The sequence below is a fragment of the Mobula birostris genome, chromosome 11, assembly GCF_030028105.1.
Source record: "Mobula birostris isolate sMobBir1 chromosome 11, sMobBir1.hap1, whole genome shotgun sequence".
Lineage (NCBI taxonomy): Eukaryota > Metazoa > Chordata > Chondrichthyes > Myliobatiformes > Myliobatidae > Mobula > Mobula birostris.
This window is the reverse complement of record NC_092380.1, coordinates 6,627,290-6,633,280: the sequence shown is the minus strand read 5'-3', so window position 1 is coordinate 6,633,280 and position 5,991 is coordinate 6,627,290. Positions and strand designations below refer to the sequence as shown.

At 47.3% G+C, this 5,991-nt stretch overlaps 1 long non-coding RNA gene across 1 annotated transcript; it reads right to left on the bottom strand.

Moving 5' to 3' along the window:
- Positions 1-2,374: 2,374 nt before the first annotated feature.
- Positions 2,375-5,110, bottom strand: LOC140205392 (uncharacterized). Its single transcript, XR_011887828.1, has 3 exons — positions 4,403-5,110; positions 3,007-3,179; positions 2,375-2,865 (listed from the first exon to the last, which is right to left on the bottom strand). It is a non-coding gene; the product is annotated as an uncharacterized lncRNA (long non-coding RNA).
- Positions 5,111-5,991: the final 881 nt, after the last annotated feature.

Below are 5,991 nucleotides of genomic sequence, written 5' to 3'. Positions count from 1 at the left end.
CGAGGCCACGCAGCTCCCCCACTCCCAGTTTCGCCAGTGAGACCAGTAAGCCGGACTTGCAGGTTTCTACATTACCAATCTTCAACAGGGTCTTGTGATCACAAGAAAGACATCCAAGACGATCATTTGCACCGCTTGTTGGACCGCGCACCGCCTCTGATCTGATAGCAGGCAGCAACACGATACTCAACAAGTCTAGCTCCACCTCCATCAAGCGACTCGCCAATGGGACAGAACTGCAGAACAGAGACCAAAAGCTACCGAAAAAGTGAAGGGCAGGTAAAAGATAATGTGCAAGGCCATAACGAAGTGGATTATGAGGTCAAGAGTCCATTTGATCATAGAAGAGATCCGTGAAAAGAGTACATGAGCGGAATAGAAGTTGTCCTTGAACTTGCTGGCCTGTGCTTTGGGGCTTTTACAGTCGCCAGGAGACAGATGACGGAACAGGTGGGCTCCACCAAGGGGCAGTGTGGCACGGCGTCCGGGCTGGAGTCAGTGCTGCCCCCCAGTGTTTGTTCAGCAGAAGACAAGCTGTATTGTGGTCGACTGCAGATTTATGTGGCATTCATGGAATCAGGGTCTGGACGAAGGGTCTCGGCCTGAAACGTCGACTGCACCTCTCCCTAGAGATGCTGCCTGGCCTGCTGCGTTCACCAGCAACTTTGATGTGTGTTGTCTGGACTATATATATATATTTTTTTGCATGGTTGTATTTTACTGATATCCTGTATGTGCTTGCTATCTTGTATGTGCAAGGACTAGCCCTCAAGCAGGGGTGGGGTCAGGACAGAGGCATCAGATTCAGTGCACACCACTGGGGGCTGTGTGGAGTGCTGCCCCCCAGTGTTTGCTCAGCAGAAGACAAGCTGTATTATGGTTGACTGCAGATTTCTGTTTCATTAATGGCTCGGGTCTGTATTTTTTCATTGCCTGGCTGTTTTTAACTGATATCTTTATGTACTTGCTATCTTATATGTGCTATGTGTGCTTTGTGCTATGTATGACCGTTGGTACTGTGATTTTCTTCCTGGCCCCGGAGTAATTCTGTCTCTTTGGCTGTATTCATGGGTATTCTTGTATGGTTGAACGGCAATTAAAGTTGAATAGAATTGAATTGAACTTTGTATCTTCTGCCTGATGGGAGTGAGCTGAAGAGAACATTTCTGGGTTGGGTTCTTCCTCCTGCCAGTCTGGCTGAGTCATGACATATTGTACCTAGATTAAAGATTTTGGTTTATTCCCCTCCACAGATGCCGCCAGACTTGCTCAGTTCCTCCAGCATTTTGCGTTGCTGCTCTGGATTTCCAGCATCTGCAGAACCTCTTGTGCTTGTGAGTTATGACACTTTGTGCAAAACAGCTGCAAAATCCCTGCAGACTAAGATTTTGCCAAAACATCTTCAGGGCAGCCTTTGACGCCAGCATGTTCCCGACACAGATCAGGCCCTGCTCCCTCTGCTGAATGCTTCCATTGTCTTCTGTGTCCCATCAGTTTGCAGAACTAAGTTTTTCACTGTATGATTTAGTTTTATACTCGAGTCAAATCAAGTTTGCGATTTAACATGCATACTGTCAAATGAGACAACGTTTCTCCAGACCAGGGTATAAAGCACAGTAGTGCACATAACACACATTTAACATATAATTATAATCCTGCTTGAGCTCTTGGTTTTCTTCTGCCGTCTCTTAAATTCAAACAATCTCCCCCAAAAGAGAATTGGCAGGTCAGCTATTTTGAACTCCGCTCCTAAACTGTGGAATTCAACATCCAAAGTTATAAAGGATGCAGACTCAGTTCACACTTTTAAGCACCAGCTCAAACCCTACTTATTTAACCTTGCACCTTATTGTCTTTTATTTACATACTTATTATTATTATTTTTTTCATGTTTGCACTTTATCCCATTGTAAAGCACTTTGAACTGTATCGTCTATACGAAAAATGCTCTATAAATAAAGTTATTATTATTAATAATTAACCAATACTAATACAACACAGGAACTGGTCCCTTGGCTCCAAGTCTGCGCCAAACACGATCCTAAATTTAACTAGATCTCTTCTTCCTGAAATGAATGATACCCTCCCGTTCCCTGCATATTCATGTACCTATCTAAAAGCCTCTTAAGCAACATCAGAAATTGCTCATTGGCTTATTATCGTTAGTGGTTCAATTCAGTATCAGAGAATGTGTACAGTATACAACCTGAATTTCTTGCTCTTCACAGACACCCAGGAAACAGAAGAAAAACCCCAAAGAATGAATGACAGAAAAACATTAGAATCCCGAAGCCCACCCCCTCCCACGCACAGGCAGTAGCAAAAGAATTGACCCCCCACCCCCACCATGCAAGCAAATAGCAGAGCCCCCAGAGAGAGCTTGATCTAGAGCACATCTCAACACTTGGGTATCTCACTAGCGAGGGAGAGAGAGGGAGAGAGATATCACTTGTGCAGTAACGAGAGCGGGAGATCAGCAGCTCGCTACTTCGATGTGACAATCTTCCGCGTCACTTCTCCGCGTCCCCCCCGACCCGAGGACTGACGGGCTCTCACTCACCATCAAAAAGAGAAAGAGAGAGAGAGAGGATTACTCGAGCGCAGGGGCCTTCCTCCGACAGCAGTGCACACTGCCCGCTGTCTTGATGTTCCAGTCTCCGCGACGCCTCAGTTGGTGACATCGGCTAGGGGCCGCATCCCAGAGGTGCGAGACTTCCGGGCCGCACCTGGAGATATCGAAACGCCAGGCCGCACGGTGAGTCAGAGAACGAGAACCCAGTGCTCATGGAGAACCGTAGTTTGAGCTGCAGCTGTAGATGGCGGACTCCGACAGGACCCCAGCCTCCTTGAAGAGAAAAGAACGACCTGGGAGAAAAAAAAAGTGAACTGAAATGGTTAAAAACTTTGGTTTGCACTTCATCCCTACAGGCTGTGCTACCACATCAGAAGATTGAGGAAGTACAAAGGAGAGTGATAGCAGAATGCAGAATAAAGTGTTACACTTACAGAGAGGGTGCAGTTCAGGCAGATAATAAGCTGCAAGGACCTTGCTGGGGTAGATTGCGAGGTCTAGAATCCATCTTATCATACTCGGGAACCATTTAGTAGTCTTACTACGGCAGGGGAGAAGCTGTGTTTGGGCCTGGTGGGACGTCCTTTCAGGGTTTTGCATCTCTTGCCTGATGGGAGAGAGGAGAAGAGATAATGTTCGAGATGGTTCAATGCGTCCATTTAATATCAGAGAATGTATACAGTGTACATCCTGAAATTCTTACTCTTAATGTGGATAAATGTGAGGTTATTCACTTTGGTGGCAAGAACAGGAAGGCAGATTACTATCTGAATGGTGTCAAGTTAGGAAAAGGGGAAGTACAACGAGATCTAGGTGTCCTTGTTCATCAGTCACTGAAAGTAAGCATGCAGATACAGCAGGCAGTGAAGAAAGCTAATGGCATGCTGGCCTTCATAACAAGAGGGGTTGAGTATAGGAGCAAAGAGGTCTGTCTGCAGTTTGTACAGGGCCCTGGTGAGACCACACCTGGAGTATTGTGTACAGTTTTGGTCTCCAAATTTGAGGAAGGACATTCTAGTTATTGAGGGAGTGCAGCGTAGGTTCACGAGGTTAATTCCCGGGATGGTGGGACTGTCATATGTTGAAAGATTGGACCGAATGGGGTTGTATACGCTGGAATTTAGAAGGATGAGAGGGGATCTGATTGAAATATATAAGATTATTAAGAGATTGGACACGCTAGAGGCAGGAAACATGTTCCCGATGTTGGGGGAGTCCTGAACCAGAGGCCACAGTTTAAGAATAAGGGGTAGAAAATTTAGAACGGAGTTGAGGAAAAACTTTTTCACACAGAGGGTTGTGGTTCTGTGGAATGCTCTGTCTCAGAAGGCAGTGGAGGCCAATTCTCTGGATTCTTTCAAGAAAGAGTTAGATAGAGCTCTTAAAGATAGTGGAGTGAAGGGATACGGGGAGAAGGCAGGAAAAGGGTACTGATTGTGGATGATCAGCCATGATCACAGTGACTGGCGGTGCTGGCTGGAAGGGCTGAATGGCCTACTCCTGCACCTATTGTCTATTGTCTACTCTTCACAGACATCCACGAAACAGAAAGAAAAAACCCAAAGAATGAGTGATAGGAAAACGTTAGAACCCCAGAAGCCTCCTCCCCACCCTCATGCACAAGCAGCAACCCCCCACTACCCCACCTGCCTCAGCAAAAAACATCAGACCCCCCCCCCACCAGCCATGCAACCTGTAGCAAAGCCCCAGAGGAGACCATGACCTAGAGTCCATCAAAAAAAAACATGGTTCATCCCAACGTGCCTCAGTCTCTCTCTCTGCCACGGTGAGACCAATAGCTCGCTGTTTCGATGTTCCATTCTGCAGTACCTTGAGCTCTTTGATTATGCTGGCTGCATTACTGAGGCACTGAGCAGTATAGCGAGTGCCTGTGGAGGGGAGGCTGGTTCCCGTAATGTCCACAGCTGTCTTACGGTCACACGCAGAGCAGTTTCCATACCAAGCTGTGACGTGACCTGTTACGGCCTGAAGGTTTCTAGCATTTTTCATTTTTATTTCGGACTTCCAGCACCTTTTTTCTTTGCTTTCTTTCTGCACCTGTGAGGCTTGGGTAGAAAGCCCAACTTTTCTGCTTTTCTAATGAACTTCTGCAGTCCACTGTAGTGCCGCGGTCGGAACGACGCTGTTACAGCTTGGGGTGTTGGAGTTCAGAGTCAGTACGCCCCCTCCCCGGGGAATGCGTGAGTTTCCTCCGGGCGCTCCAGTCTGCTCCCACAGTCCAAAGGCGTGTGAGTTAGTAGGGTAACTGATTGCTCTGCGATGAGGTGAGGTTAAATCGGGAGGAGAGGAGGATGCTGGGCGGCGTGACTCAAAGGGCCTGTTCCACGCTGAAGCTCGAAATAAGTAAGTAAATAAATAACGTAGTTACCAGTCGTCTGGGACACAACTTTCAGTGAAACAGGCAACGGCTTCACTCAAGCTCTCTGCCGCAGCCTTTCCTTGCATCGTATCCGGGTCTGTGGGAGAGTGAGTGTTAATTGTAATCACTACGGTCAGTAGACTCCCCACACGATGAATCAATGAATCATGGCCAGCAAGCTGTCTTCAGAGTTTATCTTCGGCAGAGTTCCCGGTCACTCCATCCCCTGTCCACCAGCGCCCTCTGCTGGTTGTCTACGAGTCCGCCGGACAGCAGACCCTTCCTCCACGGATCTGGAGATCTGGAGCAACACAGCTTCTGCTGGAGTAGGGGGTTCCCAACCTTTTTTCTAATGCCATGAACCCCTACCATTAACGGAGGGATCTGAAGACCCCAGGTTGGGAACTCCTGTTAAAGTCAGTGGGTCGAGCAGTACCCATGGGGGTAGGGAGGGAGGGGAATTGAAAAGGAGTATATGGAGGAACAGGGCCTGAATCTGGGTTTCTATCTGAAGCGCCGGCGACTCCAAAGAGTTATGGGTTAGTAGGTTACTGGGTCACATGAGTGTAACTGGGCGGCTTGGGCTGATTGAGCTTGAACCCTCTTTCCTCCAAGAGGACCACTAATCTTGCTGTAGGGTTTGGAGGCTTGCAGAGAAACATAGAAACACAGAAAATCTACAGCATATAGTCATAGTGATAGTCATACTTTATTGATCCCAGGGGGAAATTGGTTTTCGTTACAGTTGCACCATAAATAATAAATAGTAATAGAACCATAAATAGCTAAATGGTAATATGTAAATTATGCCAGTAAATTATGAAATAAGTCCAGGACCAGCCTATTGGCTCAGGGTGTCTGACCCTCCAAGGGAGGAGTTGTAAAGTTTGATGGCCACAGACAGGAATGACTTCCTATGACGCTCTGTGTTGCATCTCGGTGGAATGAGTCTCTGGCTGAATGTACTCCTGTGCCCACCCAGTACATTATGTAGTGGATGGGAGACATTGACCAAGATGGCATGCAACTTAGACAGCAT